Below are 22,672 nucleotides of genomic sequence, written 5' to 3' on the forward strand. Positions count from 1 at the left end.
ACCAGGGAGCGCCCTCATCCCAGATGATGTTCAGTGGGTTAGGTTGTTTCAAAAGCCACAGGGATACAACCTGTGTCCCTCCCAATCCCCCTACCCCCCCAGACAAATGGGTAAGAAAGATGTGTGGTATATACACACACACTAGAATATTATGCAGCCACAAAAAGGATGAGATCTTGCCACTTGTGACAATATGGATGGACAAACAGGGCAGTGTGTCTGCTAAGTGAACGAAATCAGACTGGCAAAGACAAGTACCACGTGATCTCACTCATATATGGAACTTACAAAACAAAGCAAATGAATAAACAGACAAGCAAACAGCAGAATCAGACCTATAAATACAGAGAACTCACGGATGACTGCCAGAGGGAAGGAGGTTGGGAGGATGGGCACAGTGGGTGAGGGGAGTGGGAGACACAGGCTCCAGGTATGGAAGGAACAGGTCTTAGGAATAAAAGGCACAGCACAGGGAATATCATCAGTGATACTGTAACATCACTTTCTGGTGACAGATGGCACGTTTATTCATTCTTGACAGAAAGAGAGACAGAGTGCAAGCAGGGGTAGGGCAGAGAGACAGGGAAACACAGAATCTTAAGCAGGCTCCAGACTCTGAGCTGTTAGCACAGAGGCCCACACGAGGCTTGAACTCACGGACCATGAGATCTTGACCTGAGCCGAAGCCAGATGCTTAACCAACTGAGCCACCCAGGTGCCCCAAATCAAATGATTTTGATAATTCAATTCCACTCTAATCCATGCTGGAACACCTACATTACTTAGTGAAACAACACACAACACGTTACTTAAAAACAATCATGTATTAGTACAAGATCCGTTCCATGTGCAGATGGGCCTATGGATTTAATGTAACAGAGAAAGACACAGTCAATGATACTGTTTCAGGTTCCAGTTTGCAAAGACCTCAGAGAAAGTACACATTGTGTAGTTTTAATATAGTATCAAACATGAATTCCCATAATTATCTGAAAAGGTTATGACACATACTATTCTCCTATATTTGGTCAAGGACATAAATTTTTTCATATACTTCAGCCAAAACAGCACAAGAGATGCAGAAGCAAATCTGAACATCCAGTGGTCTTCTAAGGAGACAGACAAGAAAGAGACTTGCAAAAATGTGAAATACAAGAAAACCACTATTCTCACTGCCCCCTTTTATTAGGGAACATTGTTACTTTCCATACAAACACTATTTCTGTTTTCGTATGATTGTAAATGAATTAATAAGTATTTGAACCTGTTTTATTCCTGCTGTGGTAAATAAGGATCTATATAATCCACAGGCACACAATTATCCCTGGGAGCCTCACTAATTTGTAAGACTGTAGAGATACCCTGAGAACAAAATGCTGGAGAATCAGTGACTCACACAGCTCCTGGTCCACAGCTCAGGGACACAGTGGGACAAAGAGCGTTCTGTGCAGTAGGTGAGGCGTCCAGGCCAAGTCCCAGGTCCCCAGGCCCGCCTCTCAGGGACTCTGGCCCCAGGGCGGCGTCGGGAGCGGGGAAGCCCAGTGTTGGGGAGTCCCCATCTGCCCTGGTTTCACTTCTCCCTGTCACAACCTGTGTCAGGTCCTTCTGCCTGGATACTGATGACGCGGCCTCGGTTCACACAACTATTAGTGTCAGTTTCCGGAGGAGCCAATCAGCGGCACCGCGGTTCCGGGGTAAAAAGTTTCAGCACCCGCTTCCTGAGGCTGACATTTCTCCCCAGACCCTGAGGATGCGGGTCGTGATGCCCCCAACTCTGCTCCTGCTGCTGTCGGGGGCCCTGGTCGTGACCCAGACCTGGGCGGGTGAGTGCAGGTTCGGGAGAAAAGGGACTCTGAGGGGCAGGAGCGAGGAGACCGCCCGGCGGGGACGCGGAACCCCCGGGGAGGCGACTGTCCACCGCCCGGACCCAGACCTCCACCCGGGCCTCGCCCGGGCTCCCCTCCCCCACCCCACCCGCCTCCTGCCCGGACCTGGCCTGCCCTCCCCCGACCCTCCCGGACTCCGCCCTGCTCTCCCCAACTCGGGTCCCCCTCGCCCTGCCCTCCCGTCCCCCTCCCCCTGGGACCCGGGCCCCGCGCGGGGAGGAGGGTCGGGCGGGGTCTCAGCCCTTCCGCGCCCGCAGGCTCCCACTCCCTGAGGTATTTCTACACCGCGGTGTCCCGGCCCGGCCTCAGGGAGCCCCGCTTCATCGCCGTGGGCTACGTGGACGACACGCAGTTCGTGCGGTTCGACACCGACGCCCCGAATCCGAGGATGGAGCCGCGGGCCCCGTGGTGGAGCAAGAGGGGTCGGAGTATTGGGACCAGGAGACGCGGAACGAGAAGAACAACGCACGGAATTCCCGAGTGAACCTGAACACGATGCTCCGCTACTACAACCAGAGCGAGTCCGGTGAGCGACACGGGCCGGGTCCAGGTCACGAGCCCCATCCCCAAGGACGCGCCGGGTTCGCCCCGAGTCTCCGGGTCGGAGCGCTGCCCCGACGCCGCGTGATCCCCGTCCCACGACCCTGGAAGAGCCCGAGGGAGGTTTTAGGCGGGTTTACTTTCGGTTTCACCTTAATCACTGCTGCTCTGGGGGCGGGGGGGGGGGATAGGGTCGCACAACATCCAGTGGATGTATGGCTGTGACTTGGGGCCTGACGGACGCCTCCTCCGCGGGTACACTCAGTGGGCCTACGATGGCGCGGATTACATCGCCTTGAACGAGGACCTGCGCTCCTGGACCGTGGCGGACACCGCGGCGCACATCACCCGGCGCAAGTGGGAGGTGGCCGGTGCAGCGAAGGACTGGAAGAACTACCTGGAGGGCACGTGCGTGGAGTGGCTCCTCAAGTACCTGGACAACGGGAAGGAGACGCTGCTGCGCGCAGGTACCGGGACCGCGGGGCCTCCTCGATCTCCCCTCCACTGGGCATGGCTTCCCACGAGGAAGGGAAAATGGACTCAGTGTCACGATAGCGCCCCTCCCACGGGTGGGAAGAGGGAGATCCGCCTCGGAGTTCATATTCCTGCTAGAGACTGACTCACCTTGAGGGTGCTTTTCTCTAAAAGAGAGACAGGAATCCAGTCTCTCCCTGGGATGCAGGTTGAGATCATCCCAGAAATAACCCATCAGCAGTTCCCTCTGACCCTGGAAGCCACCTTATGAATCCTGACCTTCCCTCTCAAGGCCTTGTTCTCCCTGAGAACATGTTTGGAGATCTGAGTCCGGGTATTCTGAGTCATTCACCCTCCACCACACTCAGGACCACAGTGTGTTCCCCCCTTAGACCAGCAGCTCCCTACCCGGGCTTCTCTCCCTGATTCCAGAACTTACCAAGGATCAGGAGATCCCAAAGGCTAGACTGCTGTCTGGGTTTTGTGCTTCTTCCATCCAGACCAGTTGTCCTGTCCACCTCAGGATGGTCAGGTGGATGCAGTTTCAGTGGCCCATAAAGCTAAACCACAGTGTGGATTCTCTGTTTCTTCTTCCTCAGAATCTCCCAACACACGCGTGACCCGCCACCCCATCTCTGACCGTGAGGTGACCCTGAGGTGCTGGGCCCTGGGCTTCTACCCTGCGGAGATCACCCTGACCTGGCAGCGTGATGGGCAGGACCACACCCAGGACACAGAGCTTGTGGAGACCAGGCCTGCGGGAGATGGGACCTTCCAGAAGTGGGCAGCTGTGGTGGTGCCTTCTGGAGAGGAGCAGAGATACATGTGCCATGTGCAGCACGAGGGGCTGCCCAAACCCATCACCCTGAGATGGGGTAAGGAGGGTTTGGGGTAGAGCCCCGTGTCAGGGAACGCAGGGCCCTTCTGGAGAATTTCACAGAGTCGTGACTGAAGCTGGATGTCTCTGCCCCTCACCTTCCTTCCTTTTCCAGAGCCATCCTCTCAGCCCTCCATCCCCATCCTGGGCATCATTGTTGCTGTGGTTGTCCTTGTGGTCACTGTGGTGGTTGGAGCTGTGATCTGGAGGAAGAAGTGCTCAGGTAGGAACACAGTGGGGGGATGTGAGTTCTCTTGTCCCACTGGGGGGTTTCCTAGGTAGCACATTGTCCTGCCTGGTTCCTGGGAAGTTCCATCCACACACATGGACCTGCCCACTCTGGAGCCGTTATTAACATTCACTCTGTAGCAGACAACTTGGAAAATGAAGGACAGATTTTCACTTGGTGATTCTGGTGATGGGGACATGATTCCCAGCAGTGACAGGACAGGAAGGTCCCTGCTGAGGCCAGATCTCCAGCAAGTCAGGTGGTCCTGTGACCCCACACCTCTTTCTTCATGTGTCCCTGTGTCCCAATCCTGTCCTATGTGTTCAGTCAGAACTCTGGAAACTTCATTTTGGAGTAGGACTAGGAGGTTGCTCATGGCCCAGCTGTCCCAGGTGTCTAACATGCTATTTTCTTCCACAGGAGGAAAAGGACCAAGCTACTCTCATGCTGCACGTAAGTGTGGAGGAGGTGATCCCTGAAACCTGGGATAGTGTAGACAGGACCCCAATGGGGAGCTCACTCCCCCCACCCCCCCATAGCTGCTCCTTTAGTCTCAGCTCCTGTGGCTCTGATCACATCCTGTTTGTTCTACCCCAGGCGATGACAGCACTCAGGGCTCTGATTCATCTCTAATGGCTCCTAAAGGTAAGACTATGCAGGGTGAAGTGGGGAGGAGTGGTGGCACTAGGGACACTTTGAGCAGGCGGGGGGGCTGTTGAGTGTGTGGCACTTATGTGACTGACCTAAATGTGTTCATGATGATTTTTTTTCACAGTGTGAGACCCGCTGCCTGTGGTGCACTGAGCGATGCAGGATCTGTTCACACCCCCGCTCAGTGACATCGAGATCCCCTGAATTCCTGCAGATGGTGTCAGAATGTGTCTGCATTCCTATTAGCATATCGTGAGGACTCAGGAGACTGGCCCCCATGCCCACCATGACCCCTCCCATACTGATTCATGTTCTGTCTCCATTCCTGTCTTACTTCATGTTGGACTGAGTACTGACGCCTTACTTCCCTACTGAAAATGAGAATCCTGATAGGAATTTATGTTTTGTAATTCTTGGTATGTGGGCATGATGAGGTAATAAAAGAGAGGATTTGTATGGTTGGAAGAGAAAATAAATGAAAGCACTGAGAACCTTCCAGAACCCGCTGTTTCCTGTACTGTGTCTGTTGCATGTGCGGACAGGAGAGGGCTGGAGGAGCCGAGCGTGGACGGGGCCTGTGTCCAGTCGGTGCTCAGTGCGTAATTAGTGTGACGTGCTCCCTCCTCAGCTGGGTCATGTCTCTGCTCCTTGTCCTCGTCCCTTCTGTGGAACCTTGTCTCACCAGGACCTGAGATCATAGGGGCTTGGATGTCACCTGTCACCAGGAGCTTGTGCAGCAAGAGCTTCCTGTGTCTGGGTCAGCCTAGGCTCCCTCCTGGGTCGTGACCTCAGCCCCCTGTTTTGGGTGGTTTTTTCCCCCTTGTTTCTGTGGAGCATCAGGCCTGTTCTGCTCTTGTGTCCGAGTTCCTGTCTCATTCTCCCCGGATGACCCCGGTGGCTGTAGCACCAAGAGTCCTTTGGACTGTTGTTCCCACAGGTGGGCCCTGCACACAGGAGTCCCTGGGGTTTGGAGAGATGGATTTTCAGATTCAACCATCTCCTCCCTCTAGAGTTGTCTTCTGGATTATTCTTTACATCCTGAGGTAGACAGAGAGGAATCTGAGAGTTTCTTATCCTTTTTCAACTTCCGTTAGTTTCTACCTTCCTTGCCTTTCTGCCCTCTCTTCCTGCTCTTAGTTCCAGTGATGCTGGTGCTGGTTCACATCCAAGTTCTTGGATGTATAAAGCAGGGTCTAATGTAGATTTCTATTTGGTTGGGGAAAGGGCCCCATAAAGCCTAAGTACAGTGATTCTGAAGATAGGACTGTAACTGTGTGGGAGGGGGGAGCTGAGCAGAAAGAGGGAGGGGCAGCCCTGGGGGAAAGTAGAGGTGGCACTGATGGTGAGGTGGGGGCACTTTGTGCGGGAGCTGCCACGGACCGGCTGTGCCTGAGGCTCATCCAGAAGACAGAGGTCCTCTCCGCTGACCAATCGTTCCACTGATAATGTCGTGTGCCACGTGCAGGACCCGCTGTTTTTTCATCTAGGACACCTCAGTAAGTAAGAAGAGGCAAACGTGCTGGTCTTGTGGAGAATATGTCCTAGGGGTGAGGGACAGACTCTACTTGACCTTGGAACAATGTGGGGACTGAGGGCAATGACCCCTTTAAGCAGTCAGAAATCCAAATATAACTTTTGACTCCCCTGAAACTTAAATACTACCACCATAACGTATTGTTGATAAGAAGCCTTACTGAAAACAGGAACAGTCATTTAACACATGGTTTGTACGTTACATGGATATGTAACATGTATTCTTATAATAAATTAAGCTGGAGAAAATAGTAAGAAACCATAAGAGAAACTGCATTGACAGCACTTATTGTAAATAAGTCCACATATCGGTGGATGTGCCCAGTTCAAACCAGTGTAATTCAGAGTCAAGTGTATATTGTATAAATGTGGTAAATAAGGAAAGTGTTTACACTGGAAATTGGTTGGGGCACCTGGGTGGCTCAGTCGGTTAAGCCTCTGACTTCGGCTCAGGTCATGATCTCATGGTTCATGGGTTCGAGCCCCACATGGGGCTCTGTGCTGATAGCTCAGAGCCTGGAGGCTGTTTCAGATTCTATGTTTCCCTCTCTCTCTGCCCCTCCCCCACTTGTGCTCTGTCTCCCTTGTCTCAAATATAAATAAACATTTAAAAAATTAAAAATACAAAAATAAATTGGAATTGGTAGGTGCTTTGAAGAAGGTGATCCAGAGAGTTACCTGTGCGGGGACAGGGAAGATGGCTACTTTTCTACAGTGGTAAGTGTGAGCCTCACTGGGAAGGTGACCTCTGAGAGATGTGCAGGACACAAGGAGTTGTTGAAGAGCATGTCTGAGGGAGTTTTTTCCAAGCAGGGGAACCTCCAGGCACACGCACTAGGGCAGGAGCGTGTCCTTGTTCAAGGAAGGATGAGAGGCCACTGTGGCTGGAGCAGAGAGCATGTAAATGTGGTCAGATATCTAGGCCTTAGGATTAGAAGGCTTTTGGGTTTTCTCTGAGTAACATGTGGAGTCACCGGATGGTTTAGATCAGATGGTCCACGTAGTACTACTTGTCTTAGCAGCATCTGTTTGCTGCTGCGCAGAATCGAGAGGTGAAGGGCGGGAGACCAGTAAGGAAAGTGTAGGAAGCCAGTGCAGTTTCCACGAGGGGAGAATGTTGGATTTATTTTGGGTTTGAGGAGAGAAAATAACAGGAAGTGACTGTACTCTTGTTATTTGTGTGTGTGTGTGTGTGTGTGTGTGTGTGTGTGTGTTCTGGATACATTTAAAGATAAACTTTGCAGCATGGTCTAATGTATCACTTCTGGGTTGTGAGAAGGGGGAATCAAGGACAGCATCCAATACTTCAGACTGCAAGAAGAAAGGAGCGGTGTCTTCCAATCAAACAGGGAAGATTTTGGAAGTAGGACATTTGGGGAAGCTGCATCACAGGCACCCAATTTAGGAATGTCGAATCTGAGATTATTAGAAATGCAAGCAAAGTTCCAGCTGGATATAGAGTGCAGGGTGGGAGAAATATCTAGGTTGGAGGAATAGATATGGAGGTGACACCATATAAATGATGTTTAGAGCCTTCAGCATAGATGAGGTCACCAAGGGGATGATGGCCATAGAAGAGAGAGGATCAGGACCAAACCCTGGACTTGTCAGCACTAAGCAAGCAGATCAGAGCAAACCTAGAGCACACTGCACAGTTCTGGTTCTGCACCTAGAAGGCACACACTCCAGGGAGACCCAGCCTTCAGTGTGCACACAAATTTCCTGGACTGAGGAAGAGCTAGACAGTCTGGAGTAGAGTGTGAGATTCTGGGTTTATAACAAGGTTGGTGCTGCTTCTGGTCTTCAGATCACACACTGAGCAGCAAGCACATAATGAAGGGTTCCCACGTGGCTGTGCCTCAGCCTCTCCTGTGGGGCTTATTAAGTAGTGATTCCTGGGTCCACGCCCAACACTCTAACATGGTATGTGGAGAGAGGCCTGAGTGTTTTGTAACGAACCCACCGAGCAATCCTGGGGTTCCACCAGATAGAGTTGCAGTGAAGTCACTGATGAGAGCCCTCATTGTGGGAAGGGGTCTTACATCCACATTTACATGTTGTTGTTTTTTCTAGGAAGAAAAATGCAAGACCTGCTGGGAGATACACATTTTCTCTCCCAGGGGGCAGAGCCGGGTAGCAGATTGAGGAAGTGGTTATCAGCTCAACATAAAATCTCTGAGATAACAAGAGTGTAGATCTTAAATGTTTGCCCCACACAAAAGGAAATGGTAACTATGTGACAAGGTGCAGGTCTAGGCTAATGCTATGGTTGTAAGCATTTTGCAGCATAGAAACATATCAAATCAAGAGATCGTAGCCTTAAACTGACACAATGGTGTATGTCAGTTATATCTCAGTAAAACTGGAAAAAAAACGTCTGAAATCATGCTCTCTGAAGCTATTCCTTATATTGACTTCTGACTCTTTGGGATACATATGTACAGTTACAGAGACTTGGATGAGAGAGAATGTGGGGCCTTGTTCTATTTCAAGGAATGTCACAAACCAGGCTTGAGGCTACACAGATGGGAACAGAATCCACAATGGACCCGAGGGGGAGGCTCACATATAGCCAGGGCCCTGCTCCTGGGTATAGATGTCACCATCACAAGAGAGTCCCCTGACATAGGACACTGGATCCGGAAGCTGAGACTGCTGTTGCTGCTGCCCCTTGCAACTGCATGACACCACTGTCACTCAAACACCTGTGCCAAATGCCATCTAGTGCTGTCCAAGCCTATCTGTCACATATCCTGAGGCAGAGTCTGGCAGGTGGTCACGTGACTGTGAAGTTTCATGCCACGTCTAATGCAAGACTATTTGGCAAAATGGGTTCTCCTTTCCATGGTCTCTGCCCTCAGTCAAGATTTTTCTTTTTAATTTTTTTTTTAACATTTTATTTATTTTTGAGACAGGGAGAGACAGAGCATGAACCGGGGAGGGTCAGAGAGAGAGGGAGACACAGAATCTGAAACAGGCTCCAGGCTCTGAGCTGTCAGCACAGAGCCTGACGCGGGGCTCGAACTCACGGACGGCGAGATCATGACCTGAGCCGAAGTCGGCCGCCCAACTGACTGAGCCACCCAGGCGCCCCTCCAGATTTTTAAACGTGGAAATCTTTCATGTGGGAAGAGGGTACTAGTTCTGGGCATGGAAACTGGGGGCCCAGAATGGGAAAAGAATGACAAATTACAACATTTGTAGCGGAGATTTCAGACTACAACTTGATATGATACATTGTAGGCACTCAGGTCAGATTGGAGGAAGGAGCGACTAAAAAATGGCATCTTTCATGGCACCTGGGTGGCTCAGTCGGTTAAGCGTCCGACTTCAGCTCAGGTCATGATCTCGCGGTCCGTGAGTTCAAGCCCCGCGTCGGGCTCTGTGCTGACAGCTCGAGCCTGTTTCAGATTCTGTGTGTGTCTCTCTCTCTGCCCCTCCCCTGTTCATGCTCTGTCTCTCTCTGTCTCAAAAATAAATAAACGTTAAAAATAAAATTTAAAAAAAAATGGCATCTTTCAACTTTTTCCCATGATAGTTATTATGGGATCCAGCTTTTCTCTACTCCAGTTCTCACAAGTAAGTGGAGTAGCACTGTCGGGTGATGAAGTGATTGTTTAAAATGTCTTCTCCAGTCTTTGTCTCTTTCTAGGATTAGGTAACCCAGATCTGTAACACTTCAGATGATCCTTATACATACACTGACACTTCATATTTCTTTATACATGCCCGTATTTCTGGGGACAGTATCCAAAATTTACCAGGTTTTATGTGACCCTCACAAAAGTCTAAAAAATCATTCTAGGTTAGACACTGTGCTCATCCACGTCTGGTCCACGAACAGCTAGTAATCAAACTGTTCTTAGCAGATCCAATGACGATATACAGGCTTATTTTTGTGTTGATTGCCAGTCTGAGACAGGATAAGGTTTCACTTTCATTTCTGTCTCTATCTGTTTGTGGGCTGATGCACATTCACAGACCAGTGCTGGCTCACACAAGGCACAGATCACCATTGGCTTAGGTAGACTTGTATTCTACCACCTCGTCTGGTGCTGGATAAATCTCAGAAATGAAACAATTGTGAATGGGGATCCTCTTCCAGTAACACAGTAGACTAAGTTTTAAGGCTGCCTCTTCCTATAAAAGCAACTAATCATGATTATATATATATATGTGTGTGTGTGTGTGTATTATATATACATATGTATATATTATATATGTATTTGGGTGATGTGTATATATATCACCCCAAAAAACAATCAAAAGAATAATAATCATTTAGGCCAAAATATAATAATGGGCAAAAAGCCAGGGATGATGGCTGCTCTGATACTTAAGGTGTATTTCAAATCTAGAAAATCTTAACTTGCTTCTCAGGCTCATGAACTGAATAGACAGGAAATAATGCCCAGAGCTCATTCTATTTCATGAGAAACATCCCTCCCTGAAAATATGGGAACAAAAGATTCGTAGATTCATGTCCTCAGGAAAGGGTGACACGAATCACATCAACTCTATCTTCAAGAGTAAGAAGAAATTATTCTAAGGAGGTTTGCTTGGAGCTAACACAAAGTGAGCAAACAGCTACTTCAAAGAATTTCCAATCACAGACTAACGCTTCTGTGATTTGTAGTCCAAATTTGCGTTTATTTGGGGCCAAAATACCTTCTAGTCATTAGTTCAGTTTATTATTGTTCTGGATTGATATTGACTCAAATTTATAAGAAAGAAACAGATTTCTCTAGACAAATCTACATTTAACCTGTGTGTCAAAAATGTACACAAAGAATTGCCCAAAGAAAAAGAGAAACTCGTAGCATGAAATGTAAAGTACAAACGGGAATAGACTGTGATTGAGTAACTTTAGAGAGAATAGGTAGTAAAAAGAAGGTCATAAAATTTCAATATTGCATTCATAGGACATAAAATATAACATGACCAGCATATGCGATAAATATATAAGTTATGTGAATAAATATTATGTATATGACATAAAGGAAAATTGCTAGTAAAGAGAGACAGCAACATTTTATAGTGATAAAAGAGTCAAACTATCAGAAGGATGAAACAATTCTGAATATATTGTCACCTCAGCACCAAATACATGAAAACAAAACAGACAGAAGTTGAGAAACAGAGAATACAACTGTAATAGTCAGAAACTGCAATATATCACTTTCCATAATGGATAGAACATCTATGCAGAGATCAATAAACATAAAGAAGACTTGAGCCATACTGTAAACCAATAGTACAAATCTGACATTTATTGAACATTCCAGCCATCAACAGAATACACATTCTCTTCAAATGCATGTGGAGATTTCTTGAGGATAAATCATACATATTCCATTATATATGTGTGTGTGTGTGTGCGCGTGTGTGCACGTGCGTGTGCGTGTATACCACCTCTTTTTTTATCCATTCATCAGTAGATGGACATTTGGGCTCTCTCTATCATTTAGCTATTGTTGATAATGCTGCTATAAACATTGGGGTGTTTTATGTACAAATACGTATTTTGTACCCTTTGCGTAAATGCCTGATACTGCAATTGCTGGATCATAGAATGTTTCTATTATTAGTTTTCTCAGGAATCTCCATATTGTTCTCCAGAGTGGCTACACCAGTTTACATTCCCACCAACACGGCAGGAGGGTTCCCCTTTCTCCACATGCTCGCAGAAATCTGTCTTGATGACTAGTGCTTTGTAATGTAGCTTTAAATCTGGAATCGTGATGCCTCCTATTTTTTGTTTTTCAGAGTTGCTTTGGCTATTCGGTCAGGTATTTTGTGGTTCCATACAAATTTTAGGGTTATTTGTCCTAGCTCTGTGAAAAATGCTGGTGGTATTTCGATAGGGATTGCATTAAATGTATAGATTGCTTTGGGGAGGATAGACATTTTAACAATGTTTGTTCTAATCCATGAGCATGGAGTGCTTTTCCATTTCTTTGTGTCTTCTTCAATTTCTTTCATAAGTGTTCTATAGTTATCAGAGCCCAGAACTTTTTCCTCTTTAGTTAGGTTTATCCCTAGGTATCTTACTGTTTTTGGTGCAACCCTAAATAGGATTGATTCTTTGTTTCTTTTTTTTCTACCTTGTTTTTCATGTTTACAAATGCAGCAAATTTCTGTACATTGATTTGACAATCTGCTATTTTGCTGAATTCATGTGTTAGTTCTAGCAATTTTTTGGTGGAATCTTTCGAGTTTTCTACACACAGTACTATGTCTTCTGAGAAGAGTGAAAGTTTGAGTACTTCCTTGCCAATTTGGATGCCTTTTGTTTCATTTTGTTGTCTCATTGCTGAAGCTAAGACTTCCAGTGTATGCTAATTTTCTGAGGAGTCTTTTGCCCAGACTCTCACTCCCACTGTCCTCCTGCCATCACCAAGGGGAGTGCAGTGGCATGGTGCTCAGAGCCTTGTCCAGACTTGTCCCCTGTCTTGGCGCCCCTCCTCCTCCCTCCCCTCCAGTGCAGGCACCTAACCTTGGCCCTCCTCCACCCTGCGCCAACACCCGCACTGCCCTGTCCCCTCTCCTTCATCCCACCCTCACTCCCTTGTGGCCTCCACTCTCCCTGTGCGCAGGAATCCCAGTCTCCCTGGTCCCTCTGCACCCCTCCCCTATGGCCCCATGCCTGTTCACACCCCTTGCCCACATGCTGGGCCCTCACTAAGCTCTCCTCTCTCAGGAGCTCCTCCCCTGGGGCCCTGCCATCAGCACCCACTCCTCCTGGCTCTTGGCTCAAGTCCCCTCCTCTCCTGTCAGCCTCTGATTCAAGTTTGTTCTGAAACATTCAGTCCCCCTTCCCAGACCCTCAGCACTAGTCTCCCCTGCTGGCTCTTGCCTTCCCCTCTCCCCCACCAACCAGAAAACTGCTCGAGGTCCCGCTGCCTTTATCCTTGGCCCTAACCCCATCCTTTAGTTCCATGACCTCAATGGGCCCCACTCCTGACATCTGGTCTCCAAACTGGCTGTCCAGCCACGTGGTCAGCACAAGGCTTTCCACACAGCCGGCCTTCTCCCAGCCTGCCCGTCCTGGTCTGGAAGTCTCCCTCTAACCCTCCTTGGAGATATGACCTGCCCTCCTCCCAGAACCACCACCACCACGCAGGTCCTTCCCCAAGGTGTGCACCAGGGAGTGTCGAATCTATTTTCTCTTCTACTGCCCGGCCTTTCTTTTCTTTCTTTTTTTTTTTTGGAAGCATTGCTGAGGCACTTTATTACCATTTTCTTTTTTTTTTAATTGAAATTTATTGTCAGATTGGTTTCCATACAACACCCAGTGCTCATCCCAAAAGGTGCCCTCCTCAATAGCCATCACCAACCCTCCCCTCCCTCCCACCCCCCATCAACCATCAGTTTGTTCTCAGTTTTTAAGAGTCTCTTATGCTTTGGCTGTCTCCCTCTCTAACCTCTTTTTTTTCCCCCTCCCCCATGGACTTCTGTTAAATTTTTCAGGATCCACATAAGAGTGAAAACATATGGTACCTGTCTTTCTCTGTATGACTTATTTCACTTAGCATAACACTCTCCAGTTCCATCCACGTTGCTACAAAAGGGCTTATTTAATTCTTTCTCATTGCCACATAGTATTCCATTGTGTATATAAACCACAACTTCTTTATCTATTCATCAGTTGATGGACATTTAGGCTCTTTCCATAATTTGGCTATTGTTGAAAGTGCTGCTATAAACATTAGGGTACAAGTGCCCCTATGCATCAGCACTCCTGTATCCCTTGGCTAAATTCCTAGCAGTGCTATTGCTGGGTCATAGGGTAGATCTATTTTTAATTTTTTGAGGAACCTCTACACTGTTTTCCAGAGAGGCTGCACCAGTTTGCTTTCCCACCAACAGTGCAAGAGGGTTCCCGTTTCTCCACGTCCTCGCCAACATCTATAGTCTCCTGATTTGTTCATTTTAGCCACTCTGACTGGCGTGAGGTGATATCTGCATGTGGTTTTGATTTGTATTTCCCTGATGAGGAGCGATGTTGAGCATCTTTTCATGTGCCTGTTGGCCATCTGGATGTCTTCTTTAGAGAAGTGTCTATTCGTGTTTTCTGCCCATTTCTTCAGTGGATTATTTGTTTTTTGGGTGTGGAGTTTGGTGAGCTCTTTATAGAGTTTGGATACTAGCCTTTTGTCTGATATGTCATTTGCAAATATCTTTTTCCATTCCGTTGGTTGCCTTTTAGTTTTGTTGGTTGTTTCCTTTGCAGTGCAGAAGATTTTTATCTTCATGAGGTCCCAATAGTTCATCTTTGCTTTTAATTCCCTTGCCTTTGGGGATGTGTCAAGTAAGAAACTGCTGTGGCTGAGGTCAGAGAGGTTTTGTCCTGCTTTCTCCTCTAGGGTTTTGATGGTTTCCTGTCTCACATTCAGGTCCTTTATCCATTTTGAGTTTATTTTTGTGAATGGTGTGACAAAGTGGTCTAGTTTTGACCTTCTGCATGTTGCTGTCCAGTTCTCCCAGCACCATTTGTTAAAGAGACTGTCTTTTTTCCATTGGATATTCTTTCCTGCTTTGTCAAAGATGAGTTGGCCATATTTTTGTGGGTTTAATTCGGGGGTTTCTATTCTATTCCATTGGTCTGTGTGTCTGTTTTGTGCCAATACCATGCTGTCTTGATGATTACAGCTTTGTAGTAGAAACTAAAGTCTGGGATTGTGATGCCTCCTGCTTTGGTCTTTTTCTTCAAAATTAGTTTGGCTATTCGGGGTCATTGTGGTTCCATACAAATTTTAGGATTGCTTGGTCTAGTTTCGAGAAGAATGCTGGTGCAATTTTGATTGGGATTGCATTGAATGTGTAGATAGCTTTGGGTAGTATTGACATTTTCACAATATTTATTCTTCCAATCCATGAGCACAGAATGTTTTTCCATTTCTTTATATCTTCTTCAATTTCCTTCATAAGCTTTCTATAGTTTTCAGCATACAGATCTTTTACATCTTTGGTTAGATTTATTCCTAGGTATTTTAGGCTTCTTGGTGCAATTCTGAATGGGATCAGTTTCTTTATTTGTCTTTCCGTTGTTTCATTGTTAGTGTATAAGAATGCAACTGATTTCTGTACATTGATTTTCTATCCTGCAACTTTGCTAAATTCATGTATCAGTTCTAGCAGACTTTGGGTGGAGTCTATTGGGTTTTCCATGTATAATATCATTTCATCTGCAAAAAGTGAAAGCTTGACTTCATCTTTGCCAATTTGGATGCCTTTGATTTCCTTTTGTTGTCTGATTGCTGATTCCAACACCATGTTAAACAACAGCAGTGAGAGTGGACATCCGTGTCGTGTTCCTGATCTCAGGGGGAAAGCTCTCAGTTTTTCCCCATTGAGGATGATATTAGCTGTGGGCTTTTCATGAATGGCTTTTATGATCTTTAAGTATGTTCCTTCTATCCCGACTTTCTCGAGGGTTTTTATTAAGAAAGGATGCTGAATTTTGTCAAATACCTTTTTCTGCATTGATTGACAGGATCATATGGTTCTTATCTTTTCCTTTATTAATGTGATGTATCACATGATTGATTGGCAAATGCTGAGCCAGCCCTGCAGCCCAGGAATGAATCTCACTTGATCATGGTGAATAATTCTTTTCATATGCTGTTGAATTCGATTTGCTAGTATCTTATTGAGAATTTTTGCATCCATATTCATCAGGGATATTGGCCTGTAGTTCTCTTTTTTTGCTGGGTCTCTGTCTGGTTTGGGAATCAAAGTAATGCTGGCTTCATGGAATGAGTCTGGAAGTTTTTCTTCCCTTTCTATTTTTTGGAACAGCTTGAGAAGGTTAGGTATTATCTCTGCTTTAAATGTTGGTAGAACTCCCCTGGGAAGCCATCTGGTCCTGGACTCTTATTTGTTGGGAGATTTTTGATAAGTGATTCAATTTCTTTGCTGGTTATGGGTCTGTTCAAGTTTTGTATTTCTTCCTGTTTGAGTTTTGGAAGTGTGTAGGTGATTAGGAATTTGTCCATTTCTTCCAGGTTGTCCAGTTTGTTGGCATATAATTTTTCATAGTCTTCCCTGGTAATTGCTTGTATTTCTGAGGGATTGGTTGTAATCATTCCATTTTCATTCATGATTTTATCTATTTGGGTCATCTCCCTTTTCTTTTTGAGAAGCCTGGGTAGAGGTTTGTCAATTTTGTTTATTTTTTCAAAAAACCAACTCTTGGTTTCATTGATCTGCTCTACAGTTTTTTAGAGTCTATACTGTTTATTTCTGCTCTGATCTTTATTATTTCTTTTCTTCTGCTGGGTTTAGGCTGTTTGCTGTTCTGCTTCTATTTCCTTTAGGTATGCTGTTAGATTTTGTATTTGGGATTTTTCTTGTTTCTTGAGATAGGCCTGGATTGCAATGTATTTTCCTCTCAGGACTGCCTTCCCTGCATCCCAAAGCATTTGGATTGTTGTATTTTCATTTTTGTTTGTTTCCATATATTTCTTAATTTCTTCTCTAATTGCCTGGTTGACCCATTTATTCTTTAGTAGGGTGTTCTTTAACCTCCATGCTATTGGAGGTTTTCCAGACTTCTTCCTGTGGTTGATTTCAAGCTTCATAGCACTGTGGTCTGAAAGTATGCATGGTATAAGTATGCATGGTAAGAGGACATGTGGAAACTAGATCAAAGCCTCCTGGAGGTCTGTGTGCAGCAGAGCCTCCCCTCTGTCCTGTGACTGCTGGGAATCAGGTCCCATCACCAGAAGCATCGAGGTGAACGTTTTGTCTCTTTTTCAGGTGTGATTTTTGAAAGAGCATTAGCAAATAGGGTCCAACTGGGTAAGCACATGTGTGTGGATGGTGCCTCTCAGGACTGAGGCAAGACACTGAAAATTACATATGGCTTGAACCCCTCCCCCCTCCCCCCACCACTCTCCCCGCAACCTGGTGCAAGAAAACTCTGACCTCACCCCTTTCCCTGCTGGAGCTCTTCCTCCTCCAGGTCCCAGGTCCAGTGACCACAGATCCAAGGACAGCCAGACCAGCAATGATTCCCATGATGGGCATGTTGGAGTGACGCGGGGGCTCCGGGAACGAAAGGGAAGGTGAGAGTTCTGACCCCTGGGCCTCAGCTGTGATGCCACTGAAGGTCTACAGAAGGTGTCGTGTATTCTGCTGTCTGTGGATAGAATCCACCCCTTCATCCCCCTTCTTACTCCATCTCAGGCTGACGGGATCCTGCAGCCTCCCATGCTACACAGGCACGTGTATCTCTGCTCCTCTCCCGGAAGGCACCACTACAGCCACCCATTTCTGGAAGGTCCCGGCTCGGCAGTCCTGGTGTCCACAAGCTCCGTGTCCTGGGTCAGGTCCTCCCCATCACGCTGCCAGGTCACAGTAATCTCTGTCCGGTAGAAGCCCACAGCCCTTCACTTCAGGGTCCCCTCATGGTCAGAGATGGGGTGGCAGGTCACATGTGTCTGTGGAGGATCTGAGGAGAAGGGTCAGAGACTTTAGGAACTTTGCATCGTCCCCCGGGGGCCACCGAAGCAGCACTCATGTGACCATGCTGAGAATGGAGAGGACAATGGGGTGGGCAGGGGAGTGCAAGACTCACATCCCAGCCTGAGCTCCAGGATCTGGGATAACTTCCCATCCCTTGGGAAGGTCTGGAGGCAGGGTAAGTAAGACAGCCTAGGGGAGGAGGCTCAGGGTCCCTGAGTGAGGGAACAGAGACTTCTAGTCTTGACCTGGTAGAGGAGGCCCAGTGGCTCAAAACAGCTGGAGTCAGCCCTCCAATGAAATTGGGCATGGGACAGAGAGCAAGGCCTGAGGGAGGACGTCACCCGGGGGTGCCCAAGGTGAATACCAGGGTCAAGGAAACCTGCTATTGAATTCTTTCAGAGATATGTCTCTCCATCTCCACAGAGACTGGATCCTCTCTGTCCTGAGAGAAGGATGGGTCCTGCGAGCCAGTCTCTCTCTGACACAGGATCCGAAAACCCAGGGGAACTCCTCACCCTCAGGACCCAAGGAGGGGGACAGGGAAGAATTCTGGTGTCAATCCTATTTTCCTCCCTTTCGGTGGGGCCAGTAGGAGGTACAGCACCTGCCCCAGGGGAGATCAGGAGGCCTGGCAGCCCCACATACCTGTTTCCTACAAGGTATCTTTCCCTTTCTCTAGGTACAGGCGGAGCCCCTGCACGCACTCCCTCTGCAGGTAACACCCGGTAGTGCTCGGCTGCTCAGGCCGCCTCCCACTGGCGCCCAGGATCCGAGCCGCCTCCTCCGCTGCCCTCCAGGAGTGCAGGTCCTCCTTCAGGGAGCTGTAATCGGCGCCCTCCTAGCGAATTGCTCACACCCGCCGAGGTGGTTCGCATCGAACCCTAAGTTGCAGCCAGAAGTCCCTTGGAAGGTGAGGCCCTGGCCCCGCCCACTCTCTCACCCAGCCTCGCGGGCATCCCCGCCCACTAGCTAGCTAGCCTCCCCCCTCCCCCCTCCCCCCCCCCCCCCCCCCCCCCGCAGTCGTCCCCCACCCCCCAGCCCTGCAGCCAGGCTCTCCTGGCCTCACTCCTCAGGATACCTACCCGCAGTGATTGGTCAAAGACCCAGAAACTAGATAAAATCCGAGTGAATCCCCGCGGGCTCATCCTCGGTGGGGGCCGCGAAGGTCTCCTGGCCTCGGGGTGAATCTCGGACCCGGAGCTCAGAGAGACCTCAGCAGGTCCAAGGGGGATTCAGGGACTCGTCACCTGGACCCTGGCCCGGGTCATTCACAGGACTCGCTCTGGTCGTAGTGGCGGAGGGCGGTGTGCAGGTTAGGTCGCGAGGTCTGTGCGTGCACCTTGGCGATCTCCGTCTGCTCGTCCCAAACTGTGTCCCTCCTGCTCCACCCACGGCGCCCACAGCTCTACCCTCGGACTCGCGGCGTCGCTGTGGAATCGCAGGAAATGCGTGTGGTCCACTTGGCCCACCGAAACGTACAGAGCGACCAGTCCGGGACACCGCGGTGTGGAAACACCTCAGGGAGTGGGAACTGTGGGCACAAAGGGGCTGAGACCCCGCCCGACCCTCCTCCAGGCCCGGAGCCGGGTCCCAGATGGAGGCAGCCGGGAAGGCAGGGCGAGGGGCACTCCACGGGGGGGGGGGGGGGGGGGGGGGGGGGGGCGGAGAGCAGGGCGGAGTCGCAGAAGGACTCAAGGGGAGGATGGCCCAGGCCTGGCCAGGGGTGGGTGGGGGTGTGGAGTGGGGGCGGTGGCCCCCTTCCCCAGTGGTCCAGCGTCCCCGCCAGGCGGTCCCTTTGCTCCTACACATAACAGGCTCTTTCCTTCTGACCTCACACTCACTGGCCCAGGTCAGGGTCATGGCCAGGCCCCTGAAAGCACCAGGAGGCAGGTTCAAGGCCCCAGGATCCCCATCCCCTGGGAGAATCTAAGTCCCAGCCTGTCTGTGGCCAGGACAAGCCAGGGAACGCGGTGAAGTTGATATGATAGTCTTCTCTAGAAACCAGACAGGCAATGGGAGTGTGAACAGGGGCGCCTTCATGAATCCCAGACAGGGGGACCTGACACAGGCTGTGACAGGGAGAAGTGAAACCAGGGGAGATGGGGACTCCCAACACTAGGCTTCCCTGCCTCTGTGCCCTTGCACCTTCCACCCTGAGAGCCACACCCTCTTGGGGACAAGGGACTGGGCCCTGACCCCTCTCCTCTTGCAGGGAACTCTCTTTGTCACACTGTTTCTCTGAGTTCTGATCCAGGGACTTTCTGAAGATGCCAGGTAGAGACAGCACACTGGGCTCAGCCCTTTCTCCTCACTTTCCTTCCTGGAAACACCCCCTCCCCCACCCCCCTGAACTGGACTCCCTTCCTCTAACCCCTTATCTCTCTCCCTGGACTGATTGACTGACTTACCTATTTATTTACTTATTTATTCATTGTTTTTATTTAAATTCCAGTCAGATAACATACAGTGTTATATTAGTTTCCGAGTACAACAAAGTGATTCAACAATTCCATACATCACCAGGTACTCTCATCAGGAAGGCAACACGCAAAAGAAAGAATAGGGACCACTTCTCACACCATACACAAAAATAAATGCAAAATGGATTAAAGGCCAAAATGGCCTGAACCCATAAAAATCCTGGAGGAGAACACACACGCTAATTTCTTTGACATGGGCAGTAACAACTTCTTTCTAGATGTGTTCCCTGAGGCAAGGGAAACCAAAGCACAAATAAACTACTGGGACTACATCCACATAAAAAGCTTCTGCACAGGGAAGGAAATAACCTCCTGCACTGTTTTAGAAGGAAACTTCGTCCCAGGGAATTTGATGTCAGAGACTGAGCTGGCTTCGGGATGGTTGGTAGAGAAACAATGGTTTCCTCTTGAAACCTGGGGCACCTGTGCCTGAGGCACCAGCTAGAGAATCTCACAGAGGCCTGTTTGCTTTTTGTTTATTAACCATCATCTTGGTCACCACTGAATGATCCAAATCTAATCTGTCAAAGTAGTGGTTTTATCCTTCCTAGATACATTTGTTTTCATAGCCTTGCAATAACTAAAGCTGTAATTTTCACTTTCCCAAACCATGGCGTAGAGCTTTTGTATTTTTTTAACGTTTTTTTTTTTTTTAATTTATTTTTGAGGCAGAGAGAGACAGAGCATGAACGGGGGAGGGGCAGAGAGAGAGGGAGACACAGAATCGGAAGCAGACTCCAGGCTCTGAACCATCAGCCCAGAGCCCGACGCGGGGCTCGAACTCACGGACCGCGAGATCGTGACCTGAGTTGAAGTCGGACGCTCAACCGACTGAGCCACCCAGGCGCCCCAAGCTTTTGTATTTTAAAATGATCTTCATTCCATAGCTCTGTGAGTCCCAGACAATCCTCAACACAAAGCAGCACATAGAAGTACAGTTTGCTACTGTATATGATAGTGCCTGGGCCTTTGTTTATCAAGGGGACTAAGTGACAGCTGGAGAGGCTGATGCCACTGCGGGAAGATTTCTTTTATCACTTACATTTCCCGAGGGGAGGGGCAGGGCACACCACACAGGGCCAAGTGGGGGCAGAAGGAGAGGAAGAAAGCATGGTTCAGAGCCTTGATTGTGTTTTCCTTGAGAAAGGGAAGGAGGGGCTGGGGAGACAGTTTAGAACTGACCAGTCTGAATAACGTTATTGGTGGGCTCTGGGGGATGGGAGTTCTCTCTAGAAGGCTGGTAGCTGACCCTGGGTCTTTGGAGCAGAGGAATATTGCCTCCTGGAGTGTATGCGCCTGACAGAGAGATGGTTCAGAATGTGGCATCTGGATTGTTGAGTTTGCAAAGGAAAGGCATGCTCCGGGGCAAGCACTTAGCTGTCTCTAAGAATTGTCCAGCCAGGGGACAGAGAGTGTCTCCTCAGTGATGGGAGTCACAAATGTCAGAGCATCAAGAATACAGAAAATATCATTAATACAGTATATTTCGACCATAGTATGCAACCATCAATTCCTTCAAAGTGGCATGTATTTAGTGCAGTGAAAACGCCCTTCACCAGTGTTCGTGCACTGCCTGTGGTTGTGAATGAAAACCTAAGGAATATTTTATTGGAGTGTTATTGGTACCATTTTCTCCACCCTGATTAATGTAAGGAGGTAATTGGTTTTCAGGCAGCCCCCAGAGTACAGTAAACAGTAGATGCAAAGAATTTCTTGCTAAGCCCTGTAGATAGAGGTTTATTAAAAATCTGTATAACAACATATTTAAATCTGAGAATTCCACTGGTTTAGAATTCTTTCCCTCTGCTTCTTTTCCTCACCCTGTGTCTGCAGCCCTTCTCTCCCTCTCTCTCATCCCTCAGGCCCTCTCCTCCCCTAAGTCTCCACCATCCTCTCCCTCCTGGATTGTGGCCCTGGTGCCCTGCATCACTTGCCACCTGGGGCTCTTCTCCTTGCAGGAGTCAGCGACCCTGCTAATGTGAGTCAGGTTGTGTCATGTGTTCACTGAAAATGCTCCAGTGACCGCGTCCCACTCTTGGGAAGCCTCTAGAATGTAGGACCCATGAGCACAGGGGCTTTGGGCTATTTTGGTGAAAGCTGTATCCCCGGCATAGAAAGCCATTCCTGGTGAATGGTAAACACTAAATTAATTGTTTTTAAATGAATGAATGAATGAAATATGCTATTAGAATTTAATTCCAGGGGTGCCTGGGTGGCATCAGTCCATTATGCGTCCGACTTCCACTCGGGTCATAATCTCACAGTTCATGAGTTCGAGCCCCATGTCAGGCTCTGTGCTGACGGTCAGAGCCTGGAGCCTGCTTCAGATTCTGTATCTACTACTCTCTCTCGCTGTCCATCCCCCACTCATGATCTGTCTGTCTCTCTCTCTCAAAAAATAAAAGACAAATTTAAAAAAAAAATTAAAGAATTTAATTCCATGATACAAAATCATAAAATGAAAAATACATAAGCAAAAATGAGGAAAGATTTTTTTCATGCCACTAGTATACATGAAGTTTCATAACTTCAT

At 48.3% G+C, this 22,672-nt stretch overlaps 2 pseudogenes; one reads left to right on the forward strand and one right to left on the reverse strand.

Annotated features, from left to right (window-relative positions):
* The first annotated feature begins 1,657 nt into the window (after nucleotides 1–1,657).
* LOC102965871 lies at nucleotides 1,658–5,158 on the forward strand (annotated as a pseudogene).
* A 1,866-nt stretch (nucleotides 5,159–7,024) lies between these two features.
* On the reverse strand, nucleotides 7,025–18,615 carry LOC122238836 (annotated as a pseudogene).
* Nucleotides 18,616–22,672: the final 4,057 nt, after the last annotated feature.

The sequence above is a fragment of the Panthera tigris genome, chromosome B2 (assembly GCF_018350195.1).
Source record: "Panthera tigris isolate Pti1 chromosome B2, P.tigris_Pti1_mat1.1, whole genome shotgun sequence".
Classification (NCBI taxonomy): Eukaryota; Metazoa; Chordata; class Mammalia; order Carnivora; family Felidae; genus Panthera; species Panthera tigris.